Source organism: Triturus cristatus, chromosome 8 (genome assembly GCF_964204655.1).
Source record: "Triturus cristatus chromosome 8, aTriCri1.1, whole genome shotgun sequence".
In the NCBI taxonomy this organism is placed as follows: Eukaryota; Metazoa; Chordata; class Amphibia; order Caudata; family Salamandridae; genus Triturus; species Triturus cristatus.
In genome coordinates, this window is record NC_140591.1 from 1,193,307,275 (window position 1) to 1,193,320,235 (window position 12,961).

Here is a 12,961-nt window from a genome sequence, read left to right on the forward strand (position 1 = left end):
GTAATGGGAGAGATGGTGTCTAGTCCGCTCCCAACTGGCGCCTCTTCGGGAACTGTTATGGCCATAATACCTGGACAGGGGGTGGGAAGGCTATCTAAGATGGTCCGTATTTTGGTGTCGAAAAACTGAGCCAGTTGGTTACATTTGTTGGAGTTCGACACCTGAGAGGTCGAAGGGGTGGGAACCGTGATAAGTTCTTTGAGGATCCTATAAGTTTCCTTTGATGAATTGGCTGCCTTAGTTATTCTATCTTCAAAATGAGTGGTCTTAGTTGATTTACATGCTGCCTTATAAGATCTCATGGCTTCACGGTACTTGTCTTTACTATTAACGGTCCAGTCCTTCCGCCATTCCCGTTCAAGCCTTTTACATTTCTTTCTCATCATCCCCAGTTCTGGGGTATACCAAGATGACCTGAGGCTGTTACTTTTAATAGTAAGTTTTTTGGCCGGCAGAACTGCATCTAAAGCATGACAGAGCCAGTCATGGAAAGCAGTATCCGCTTCCAGAGGACCAAGACCAAGGGGGGGAGTGGACTCAGCAAGGGAACGAGAGAGGCTATCAATAGAGAGTTGAGCCCAAATTCTCTTGTAAATAGGGGGTGCCTTCTGGTAGTGAGAGGGAAAAGGGTCCAAGCTAACGTTGAGCTCCCCAGCCACCAGGAAATGGTCCGTCCACGGCAAAGGAGAGGGGGGACCTATCTGAAGATGTGCAATGTTAGAGAAAACACAGTCGAGCAAGTGGCCCTTCACGTGCGTAGGTTCCAGGTTGTGTAAGTTAAGGTTGGATATTCTGAGTTCAGATCTGAGGTCATTTGCGATCTTATCCTCCTGCAAGTCGAAGTGAAGTCTGGGGTTGACGATCGGGCGTTAATTCAATTTGTACTGCCTGGGTGCCTTAAAGTGGATAGGCCACTTGGGGGGGCAGAATTTCTGTCCTTGGGAGCATGAATGATTTCTTCATTTACACACACCGACAATGGGCATGGCTCCATCCTTCTCAGCGAGAAAGACCTATGTCGGAGGGAGGCTGCTGAGTTGCCCTAGCATGGTTTTTCTCGCTTCAGGGCCAGTTGGGGTTACGTTTCAGGGTAAGGTGAGACTTCTTGGTTGCGTCTGGATACTTTGACAGGTTGCCCTTGCGCATGCAACCCGGCGATAAGTGGTATTTTTGTGGGGTGAACTTGGTGTCCTTCAAGAAACTCATTAGATCTTGCAGTCCCGCCATTGTTGATCATAAGTTTGGTCTACATTCTTCTAGGAAACCTTTATTACCAGGAAGGTATCGAACCATGGAGAGCCAAGGATTGTGGGTCATGCACAACAGTAGTAAGGGATTTTCACTCAATTAACAGGCTATGTGCACCTTCAACAGCACCAGCAGCTGTATAGCTCCTTTTTCGCCAAGGATTGGGGCTGGCAATGTCATCTAACTTGCAGTCAGACACGGAATAGGCAAAGACATACCTGTGATGGTGCAACGTGCACTCAGCAGTAGAGTTAGCTGGGTGTCATCATACACTGGTATACCGTCAGTGATTGTAGGTTAGGGGCTACACTCATTCAGGCACTTGCTGTCTGCTGGGGCGGGAGTGTGCCAGTGCCAAGAGAGTGTGGGTTTGCTGGTTAGGGCTGATATGGTGGGAGGGAGCACTAATACGGACAACCACAAGAGCACATTTTGCAGTCATAGAAGGTTTAATTAATAACTGGATGGCATAGAAGCAGTTTTCTCAGTTATGCGCATTTTCCTTGGCATTTGTCAGCGAACATTCAGAATACAATGTTGGTGGTTAGCCTGCTGTCATGCCTTTCAGTGTGTTTTAAGTCAGGCATGGGTTAGATTCCCGAGGTCTGCCCCGGGATACATGTTCACAGGCAGGTGGAGCGGCAGAACTTAGAGGGGCCTGGGTCTGACCTCTGGTTCAAGTGCAGATCTTGGTAAGTCCACTTAGTATCCCGTCCTCGAGTTCGTTGATACAGGATCCTTTGATTTGAGTGACAATATTGTGTGCTGGCAGGTTGTTGAAGTTGCCTTCCAGCCAGGGCGACATGGTACATAGGTTTGGGGGGGGAAACTCAAGATGCAGATCCTGGTAGGTTCACTTGGTTTCCCGTCCTAGTGTTCGATGAAACAGGTACCATTGATTTGAGTAACGGTAACGGGTATTTTCTCCCGCCCTCCAGCACTGGCTGGCAGCTATGCAGGTTGTGGAAGTGGCCTTCCAACGGGGGCGATTTGGTCCATATGATTGGGGGAACCCCCCTGGGAAACTCATTTGGGCTACAAAGTATCAGGAGAACACTTGGCATTCCCAGTATTCAAAATTTAAAGGTAATTTATACGTTGGTTCCCCTCTGGGTCACACTGTCCTGCCTGCTCCCTGGGATACTAGCTGAAGTTTGGGAGGGCAAGGCTTCACATTGGGGTGGTGACTGACGGAATGCGATGGACATACTCCGACTAGTGCTAGACTCAGACAACTGAGTGAAAGAGGAAGTAAGGCGGTCATCTCTTACCTCCTCCCGCACTGGCACTTCCTGGCAGGAGTCGCTTGTCTAGGTTTGTTCTTCAGCCATGCAAAGGTAACATTGGACCAACGCCTATTTATAGGTCAGGTCATCTCAGTCATACATCCACGGGAAGTTTAGAAAGGATGGGGGGCACGTGTCCTGAAGGGGCATGCTGGCCTCCGGTCCAGTATGAGCTAAGACTTGTTTTGGCTGAACCTGGGAGAAGCCCGGTATTCAGCATGTTGTTAATAAAAAGGCCTATCTTGGTGGGGGGCCCTGGTAGTGACGGTGGCCACTCCCAGGGCTGTGGAGGAGTTACAGGGTGATTCTGAGTCTGCAGATACCAAGGGGTACTTCATGCAGCAGCACAGCGTGGTGTTAAGCCAGGATACCCAGGGATGTCTTAGCGTTGTCCCCTGGAAGAACGACGGTGCCCCGTTAGTCCTACGGGCGGCTGTGGGTCTGAGCAACTGGGGGCTGCCATGAACGCTCCACCCACCTCTTTCGGGGGGGTGGCGTGAATATGCAAGTGGACTGGTGGTCCACGAATGGGAGGGGTGGCCCCTCCCAATATTTGGTATGCACCAATTGGCGTCTGCCACGGTGTAATTTAGGCTTATCAGACGGGCAGGCGGCATAGGGGTTGGTCTGCCCTGGGATCGCCCGTAAGATAACCCACCATGTTTGCATATTGGTTATGCTAATAAACCTGCAGCAATATTTCTCCACTTACAAAAGTGTTGTGTGGTTTATTGATGTATGATATGTGTTCTGTGACTACATTTGCCGATATTGGCACTATGCAAGGCTGCCCGGGTGGGGAAATAAACCGCTTCAAAATATACCAGATTATGTTTAGAGGCAAAAATGTTGGTTATGCACTGGGAAAAAAGCGCTGGAATTCGGTATGGGGCAAAGGATCTCCGAAAGTACTAGAAAAGCTGCATCAATGACAGAATTCATTCTGGGGCTGTGATGTGATTATTGATATCTGCACTGCGCAGGAGTTGTTGGATGTTACCCTATGCGTAGTGCAAGAAGCAAAAAGTAGACCCTGTGCTTGTATGTAACCTTTAACACTTTCATTCCGTTATAACACATGCTCAATTCCGTGTTTTACTTCTTTGAATCATTATGTTTAAACCGAAAGTTGCTTGTCTTTGTAGAATCAATACATTGCAGACTATCAAAGAATTTATAAGGTATTTCCAACTAATTTAGAGATTATCATATGTTTTTCCTAATGCATTTTCCCTCTTCATCAGAAGATGCAATCACTGGAATATTAAAATGATAAAGCTCTGAGGTTTGAGAAAGTCCTTAAGTATAAGCGTGCCCCGCATGTACAACAGCGTAGCACATTAATCAATCATAAACTTGGATGTGAACATAGTCATGTACCCAGTAGCATCTGGATGGTTCCAGAGTTTCCAGAACTAGGCAGACTTCACCCAATGTCTGGGTGGTCCAGTTCTTTGTTTGCCATTACCGTGGCCCTCTAGACCCTTCCCACATTTGCCCCAAAGGTGTTGAGTAAATTCCACTTGAACACGGACACGTTCGTAACATAGATGATTGGTGAAGATTATGTTTTCCATTGGACAAGGACACTGTCATTCTTTCCTCCAATCAATTGTTCCTCTCTCACAGTGGATAACCGCATGTGTCCAACACTGCAGCCCCTTACCTGGAGCAACTCCAGCTAATTTCCATGCACAGTGTGTGAAAGAACCAAGGCAGTTTCAGTTGTGTTCTCCATACATTTGCCTGTTCGAGATACCTGCAAGCTGGCCACATGGGCTACTGATATGAATTTTGCTAGCGCTACAATCTTTACACCTTTTGTATAATAATTCAGCAACAAGCCCCTAGAATTGTATTAGTCTAAAGACTATGGCTTCTGAATGCTGCCTTTTGTCCTCTTTCCTTGCTTTCCTCCTCTGGTTGTGATTCTATCCATTCGATGCCGTAAGAGAGTGCAAGGACGTCAAAGTAGCCCCAGGTAGCCTCTATGGCACTTTGGTCACTCTATGTCCAAAGAGTTCAAAACACCTAAAATACTTCCTGCCAAGACCTCTGCCATGGGTCACAATTTTACGACAGGCTCTTTCCTGAGGGAAACAGTGAAAGTGTCACCTTTATGGGGAAATAAGTCGTTGGCATCATTCACGTAGATAGCATGCATGCTGTGTCGCTGTGTGATTTTGATAAATACCTTTGAGATGCAGTTTCTGTTTTAACACTGGTTTACTGTGTATGTTTGGGTTGGGCATAGGCGAGTGTGATGCAAGGACAAATAGAATCCCCATCATGATAGCTTTAACCTTATTTATTGCTTGATATTCTATAAGAACAAATGTATTATTTTTATGCTATAATATTGCCTAATTAGATCATGCATGCCTCACACATGTAAATGTTACTTAAAGCTTAATAGCAGGTATTAACTTTCAGCCAACTAAATGGCTCTCACCTGATCAGTCTTAGAAGGATAAGGGACTGAGTGGTCCCCTTTGGAATATGAACCTGTGATCTTCAGTTTGAACACAGATTTCATCAGTAGATGTATCTGAAATAAACACGTTAGTGATAGATTCCTTACCTTAGAATTACCCCCAGGCATCAGACTGGATCCGGAAAGTTTTCGTCAGCAGTACCCCTGCGGGTCGGTAGGTGGCATCGTGCGACTCCGCGTCCGTCGTTGGCGCCGTGGTCGCCGAAATGACATCGCGCAGCTACTTAGACGGCGCCCTCGTGCGCTGACGTCAGTTCTTTCTTTTTCCGCACCAGAAAGTGCAGAACCGGAGAGAGCAGTACCCCCAGTCACTTTTTAACTGAATTTTTCGAGGCATTTTTGTTTCTATTTTTCGAGCCAATTGACTCCTGGTGCAGTAGAGATGGCCATGGCTCGCCTCTTTGGGCCGTCGGGCCTGCCGGTGCTCCTTCGGGCCCCGCTGGTCCGACTTGGGGTTCACGCCCTTTACTGTTGGCGGCTCCAGCATTGCTGTCGGCTCTGGCCCCGGCGTCGCAGGGCCCCATGAATCCAGGCCTGGATCCCGGTCGACGCCGGTTGACCTTGTGACACCTTCCCTGACGTTGAACCCACCGGCACCACCTCCGATGTCGCCCGTGCCACCGGACGATGTCGTCCCCGGTTTCACCCCCGATGTGGACATGGCACCGGAACGGCATCACTTAACGCCGATTTCGACGCCAATGGGGCCTTTCTACCCCTGTGTCCTGCCTCCTTATTTTCGGCCTGTTCATCAGCCTTCGGAGGAAGGGGAGGACTGGGAGGGGTCTGAGGACCCTCTCACAGCACAATGTGAGTTTGACCCAGACTGGGCAGAGGAGCTGTGGGATTCCAGTGGTCTTGATACCTCTCCTAACCTTGGCATGCTAACTCCTACCGTGGCTACGGAGGAGGGTGCAAGTTACGCAGTGGTGTTGCGTAGGGCGGCCGAGGCCCTCCACCTCGAGCTCCCTACAGTGGCCGTCAGGACTAACCTCCTGACAGAAGTGCTATCATTGTAATGCTCCTAATGTAATGCTGTGCCAAGACTATGTTACACCCTTGAATCTTTGTGACACTGTTTGGTATCAATTTTTCATTCTATTGATACATTCGCTTCACTGAATCATTATGCTCTTATAACTCTTTTTGAACTCACTCAATTTCCCCCAATCGGGTTCACTGCACAGTTTTAGCCACTCCAATATGGCCGCTGTATTGAACAACCAACATTGCATGGGTTTAACCACTCCAAAATGGCCGCCGCACTCAGCAACCTTCACTCCACCCACTTGGTCACCTGACTCTTCTCCCATGACCATAACACGCCCCACCCATCATCACTTTCACTTTCATCCCACTCCATTGTACAGAGTTGCCGAACCTCACGCCTCCCATCACATGAGGTAAGCGTCCTAACCCCCCGCCTGATTCCAACACTATCCTTCGTCCACACCCCCTTGCCCTGACTCTCTGTTTCCCCTTGGAATTACAGCACTGTCTCCAAATTGGAAAGATCGATTCCCGATCTACCCGTTTCCCATTCGTAAGGTAAGAGCCACCATCGCTCAGCTTATCACTCACTTCCTCACCCCTCTACTCCCTCTCCAATCCCGCTCTCCTCTCCCCACAGGTACATGACCGATATCCTTCGGCAACCACCAATCCATGGTGCCACGCACCATCCCAATTTTAATTGTCACCGCGAGGTTCCGTATTCGTTTTCCGAACAACACGTTATCTGAGGTAATTATTTTACTACGGCGCGGTTTCACTACTTCCGCATCACAACCCTTAGCTTGCATGCCATTCTGACCGCACATTCACAGAGTTTCCATGCCGTATTCATCTTCTGCTGTATCTTTCTGCTACTTTCACTATCCCTTCACCTAACGTTCCGAACCGCGATTGTTGCATTGTCGGCCCTGACTAGAATTGTGCAACTTTACTAATTCTGGTAATTACGACTTAAATCTCTTCTATTACCCACATTGTAGATTATCGTATAGATTTAGAAATGTCTCCATTTTCATGTTAAACTTTTGTATATTCTGCTAGTTGCACTGTCTCTCCACAATGTAGATTACCGGACAGATTTGAATTGTCTTTATTCCGTATATACATGTGTTTTCTTTTCTCTCTTCAGCGATACTCTTTCTCCGCTTATCATTTCGAATTGTCTAGGATGCACTGCTTGCTACTTCGTCACTGTATGACTCTGTTATTTTCGGCATTTACGGCAAAACTGTTTTCAAATACTCATTTCGTTTCCTATCTTGTAAAACCCAACAGGTCACTATTTCGTGTAACTACATGCGTATCTGACCCACACCTCATTCTTCTTCCTTCTACCTTTTATTCTATTACTCACCTGAGTATTTACTTAAAACAATCACGTTGCATTGTTTGTGTGTTTTTTACTTTTATACTAATTCCATATATATGGTTCTCTTCTCTCTTCCCCATCTTATGCACTTTTGTTTATTTATGTTGCTCTTTGTGTATGTTTTATAAGGCAATTTTATTTGGGCAATTTAATTGTTTGTCCTGATGATGATCCGATATCCTCTTGATAAGGATCGAAACGCCGTCGACACTGTTGTCAGCCTTACACAAATTATTTATTGTATATAATTTTCTGTGAAGGTGACCCCTTGTATACCAGTTGTTTCGCTATCATAGTATCTACTAATAGAAACAACCGTTAAACTGCCTGAGCCTTTTTGTACTTCACTGTTTATCTGATATGTAAGTCCTTGGATACTGGCTTGTATCCCACTGTTATTTGACTTACATCCGATGTATTATTGCTGAAATATCATTTATTAAAGATGCCCTGTCCGCCTGGACACTGGCACAAATATAACACTGATTTAGGCTATATTCATTGTATTTAAATATTCTTTATTTCTCAGGGACCACTGTCTCTTGTAGCGAATCATTACCCAAGGTCCCTGACCGATCTCCTTTGGGTGCCCTTGTTCTTTATATACCTCAGCGGAGCCACTGCTGCCTTTTAATGATGCACTTTCAGACGTTCTTTTGGGCACCTGGTCCAGGCCCAACACAGGGGCTCCTGTGGATAGGAACGTGGCCCGACACCATCGCCCGGCCCCGGGCGACCCCCTTTTCCTTTCCCAACACCCCACCACTGAGAGCTTGGTTGTCCAAGCCTCTGCGTCCCAGAGCGCATTCCCTACCGCACCACCGGACAGGGAATCCAAGAACAAACTGGAGCAGTTCGGTAAGAAGATTTTTTCTTCCACCAGTTCAGGGCTGCGGGCTGTGAACACCACAAGCCTCTTGGGCCGTTATTTCTACTCTCTGTGGGATAAGGTGGGGCAAGTGCTGCCTCAGTATCCGGAGGAGGCCAGGACGGTGCTCTCTCAAGCTATAGCTGAAGGGAGGGATGCAGCAAAGTTTACGATATGAAGTGGCCTTGACACCGCCGACTCGCTGGGCAGGGCGATTTCCACGACAGTGGCACTCCATCGCCACGCCTGGCTGAGGACTACTGGTTTCTCTGGGGATGTCCAGAACACCCTGATGGACATGCCCTTTGATGGCATTCGCCTTTTTCGCAACAAAGCAGATAGTGCATTGGAGCACTTTAAGGACTCGCGGGCTACGGCCAAGTCCCTGGGCCTTTCCGCCGCATGCCCTCCTCTGCTTTTTGCTCCTTTCGTGGCCACGGAAGGGGCACCCCAACACGTTCGCTTCAGAGCCACAGGCCTGTGCAGCAACAGTCTGAGCGTAGCCATGGATGTAGAACCCGCCAAGCCGGGTCAAGGGACCAGTGGGCAGGTCAGTCCACCTCCATCCCGGCCACCACTGCCTCCAAACCTTCCTAGTCTGGTTTTTCAGGCCCATCACACGCCAGTAGGCGGCAGAATTCGCCATCACCTCCCCACTGGCACACCATCACTTCGTACAGGTGGGTTTTACAAATAGTCCAAAGGGGCTACTCCCTCCCCTTCCAGACTACCCCTCCAGCCATGCCACCCCAGTATCACCCCATGTCGGGGGATTACTTGGCACTTCTTCAACAGGGGGCCATCGAGCGCGTTCCTACGCCAGAAGTAGGACGTGGTTGTTATTCCCACTACTTTCTGGTGCCCAAGAAGGACAAGGGCCTGCATCTTATTCTGGACCTCATGGACATCAATCGCTTCCTCCGGAAGGAGAAGTTCAAGATGTTAACTCTGGCTCAGGTCTTGTCTGCCCTCGACCCTGGAGACTGGATGGTAGCGTTGGACCTGCAGGACGCATATTTCCATATTCCTGTCTTGCCGGCCTACCGGCGTTTCCTACGGTTTAGGGTAGGCCACGAGCACTTTCAGTTTACCGTGCTCCCTTTTGGCCTTATGACACCCCTCCGGTGTTCACGAAAGTGATGGCGGTGGTCGCAACTCATCTGCGCAGATTAGGGGTTCCAGTCTTCCTCTATCTCGACAACTGGCAGTTGAAGGCGGGCTCGCCCCAGACAGTTGTCTCCCACCTTCAGACTACGGCCGACCTTCTGCATTTGCTGGGATTCTCCCTCAATGTGCTGAAGTCGCACTTGATTCCCTCGCAGAAGCTCCTCTTCATCGGAGAGGTTCTGGATACGATGCACTTTCGGGTCTATCCTCCCGAATGGCGAGTCCCGGATATTCAGGCTCTGATTCCGATCTTTCGGCCTCTATCCTGGGTTTCGGTCAGGATGACCCTGAGGCTGCTGGGCCTCATGGCCTCCTGCATCCTGCTGGTCGATCATGCCAGATGGCATATGCGGGCTCTGCAGTGGGACCTGAAGTTCCAATGGGCGCAGCATCAGGGGAACCTGTCCGATTACGTCCAGATCTCAGAGGGCACTGCACAACAATTGCAGTGGTGGCTCACAAACCAGCATTGGGTCAATGGCAGATCCCTCTCCCATCCCCAACCGGAGCACACAGTAGTGACGGATTTGTCCCTCCTAGGATGGGGCGGCCACATGGGAGAGGCAGAGATCAGAGGCCTCTGGTCTCCGGCGGAGTCCAGGCTCCATATCAACCTTCTGGAGCTCTGGGCGATCCGACTTGCACTGAATGCATTCCTTCCCTCTGTCAAGGGGAGAGTAGTGCAGGTGTTCACAGACAACACCACCGCCATGTGGTACTGCAACTAACAGGGCGGGGTGGGGTTGTGGACCCTATGTCAGGAGGCCCTGCGCCTCTGGACATGGCTGGAACATCAGGGCATTTCCCTGGTGGTTCAACACTTGGCAGGTTCACTGAACGCCAGTGCAGACGAACTCAGCCGCAGATGCATCATGGATCACGAATAGCGTCTTCACTTGGACATAACACAAGGCCTCTTTCAACAGTGGGGAGAGCCTTGGTTAGATCTATTCGCCACTGAAGAGAACGCGCAATTTCAGCAGTTCTGCGCATTGGAATTTCCAAGGTGGCACTCGCTAGGCAACGCTTTTCATCGCGAGTGGAGTTGCGGTCTATTGTACGCCTTTCTGCCTATACTACTTCTGCCCAGAGTGCAGAAGAAGATCAGGCGCGACTGGGCCCAAGTCATTCTTGTGGGTCCGGACTGGGCTCGAAGAGTTTGGTATCCCGAGCTAGTCAGTATGACCATCGATCTCCCGATCCGACTGCCTCTTCGAGAGGATCTTCTGTTGCAGCAGCAGGGGACGGTCCTCCACCCGAACCTGTCCAGTCTCCACCTCTTTGCTTGGAGATTGAGCGGTGGCAGTTGATTCCCTTTGACTTGCCTCCTGAAGTCTGTGATGTCATTCTGGCAGCCAGGCGTCCCTCCACTAAGTTGGTATACGCCTGCAGGTGGAACAAATTTGTGGCCTGGTGCACAGCAAAGGCTGTGGATCCCCTTTCTGCCCCTCTTTCCGAAGTCCTTTTGTTCCTTCTTTCTTTGGCCCGGCAGGGCTCTGCTCTGGGCACTATCAAGGGCTACCTTTCTGCTATTCCAGCCTTTCTCAGGCTTCCTGATCAGCCCTCTCTTTTCAAGTCCCCTGTTGTAAATAGATTCCTCAAAGGCATTACTCACCTTTTCCCACCTATTCCCTTGGTAATGCCACAGTGGGACTTGAACCTGGTTCTCACATATTTGATGTGCGCTTCCTTTGAGCCTCTTCACAACTGTCCTCTTCATCTATTAACTTTGAAGACTGCTTTCCTGGTTGCCATCACCTCCGCTAGGAGAGTGAGTGAGCTCTAGGCTCTTTCTTGTAAACCTCCTTTTCTGTCTGTCCATTCGGACAAGGTTGTGCTCAGAACACGTCCATCCTTTCTGCCAAAGGTTGTCACTGCTTTTCACATCGGGCAAACCATCACTTTGTCCACCTTCTTCTCGCCTCAGCATCCTTCCAGGGAGGAAGAGAGGCTCCACCGTCTGGAACCAAAACGTGTGCTCTCATTTTACCTGAACTGCACACAACAGTTCTGGGTGGATGACCAGCTCTTTGTTGGCTACGTAGATACCAAGAAAGGTCGGGCCGTACACAAGCAGACTATCTCCAGATGAGTCGTCTTGTGTATTGAAGCCTGTTATTCTCTAGCAAGGAGGAGCCTCCGTTGGGGCTGCGCGCCCATTCCACCAGGGCGACGGCTGCCACTACGGCGTAGGGATGTGGTGTCCCCTTACAAGACATCTGTCAGGCAGCTATGTGAGCCTCGCTGCACACTATTACTAAGCACTATTGCCTGGACAGCCAAGTCCGTAGAGACGGCTTCTTTGGCCGTTCTGTTCTCCGGGACTTCCTGGTGTGATCTTGGTTCGCAGACCCACCACCGGGGTTGGTATTGCTGGGGTATCTATTCTAAGGTAAGGAATCTATTACGAACGTGTTTCTTTCAGATGCAGAAGTTACTTACCTTCGGTAACGATATATCCGTAAGAATCATTAGTTACTGATAGATTCCTTACCTCCCCACCCATCCTCCCCATTCTGCAAACTAATTTCTAGGGTTACGGTCATCCCTTTCAGGGCCCTACTTTCAATGCACCAGTAGTCAGTATCTTGCATGGCTCTGCGTTCCTGGTGCGGAAAGCCATGTACAGAACTGACGTCAGCGCCCGAGGGCGGCGTCTAAGTAGCTGCCGCAACGCCATCTCGGCGATTACGACGCGAACGATGGACACGGAGCCGCACAACGCCACCTTCCGACGCGCAGGGGTACTGCTGACAAAAACTTTTCAGATCCAGTCTGACGCCTGGGGGTAATTCTAAGGTAAGGAATCCATCACTAACTAATGTTTCTTACAGATATATCATTACCGAAGGTAAGTAACTTGTGGATTAGTGCAAATACATTTGCACTGCGATTGTTTAGTTCTGATCTGTTGTCCTAAAGATGAAAACCACAGGCAGAAAAGGGTGTTCAATATAAAGAAGAGTTGGTTAGTTAGGTGTCCCTAGTGGTGCTAGGCATCCTTTTTTTTTTTTTTATTTCAGAAAACTTTTATTAGGTTTGATGCGTACAGGAAATGCAGGGGGAAGAGGACAAATGAAGCATTCCACCCAAGGGGTAATACCGATAATCTGAGTGAAAGACAACATATTAACTCATAAGCAATAAGAGATACAAATCAGTGGGTAGGAGGTGTGAGTGTGTTGGTGTGAGGTGAGGTTGGTTAATGTTGGCCTGGTAATGGGTTAGGTTGGTAGCTAATAGAGGACTGAACTGTAGCTTATTTGTAAGTTGGTGGGTGTGGACTGAAAGAAAATAGAGAGACAGGAAGAGAGAAGAGAAAGAGATAGTGAAAGGTGAGCGACAGGAAGTATTAGAAGGTGTCAGGGATGAAGGGTGAGGAACTAAGGGGTAGGGGGTGGAGTATATGAGGGGTGGGATAGCAGGAGGGAGTGGGGAATGGGTGGGAGTGACCCTAGCTTAGGAGATGGGGATAATTTATCCATTTACCATAATTTACCCATCATATTTATAGT

At 49.0% G+C, this 12,961-nt stretch overlaps 2 protein-coding genes across 4 annotated transcripts in view; one reads left to right on the plus strand and one right to left on the minus strand.

Moving 5' to 3' along the window:
• Positions 1–12,961, plus strand: part of GABRB3 (gamma-aminobutyric acid type A receptor subunit beta3) — a 1,060,293-nt gene that overhangs the window by 1,044,769 nt on the left and 2,563 nt on the right. The gene's annotated exons all lie outside the window — the stretch shown is intronic.
• LOC146805601 (uncharacterized) overlaps positions 1–12,961 on the minus strand; it is a 704,269-nt gene that overhangs the window by 50,555 nt on the left and 640,753 nt on the right. The gene's annotated exons all lie outside the window — the stretch shown is intronic.